This window comes from Varanus komodoensis, unplaced genomic scaffold (assembly GCF_004798865.1).
Source record: "Varanus komodoensis strain SLA01 unplaced genomic scaffold, ASM479886v1 scaffold1624, whole genome shotgun sequence".
NCBI classification, from domain to species: Eukaryota; Metazoa; Chordata; class Lepidosauria; order Squamata; family Varanidae; genus Varanus; species Varanus komodoensis.
The window spans coordinates 5703-5934 of NW_025335478.1; positions in this window are offsets into that span (position 1 = coordinate 5703).

The following is a 232-nucleotide window of genomic DNA, read 5'->3' on the forward strand; positions in this document are numbered from 1 at the left end:
AGGGCTATTGTCATGGGGAGAAATTGTTTTCAAAGAAGGTGCATAAGTTGGTCATAACGAAAGCGAGGATAGGAGGCACGAATTCATAGGAAGGTAAGAGATAGGATTGTGGTTTTTGCAATTAGGTTGATGAGGTATAGTTCTGGTTGTTGAGTGGGCCCTGGGTTAATAAATAGAATGCAGGTGAGAAGATTTATGGAGATGATGCTGGCATATTCAGCTAAGAAGAATA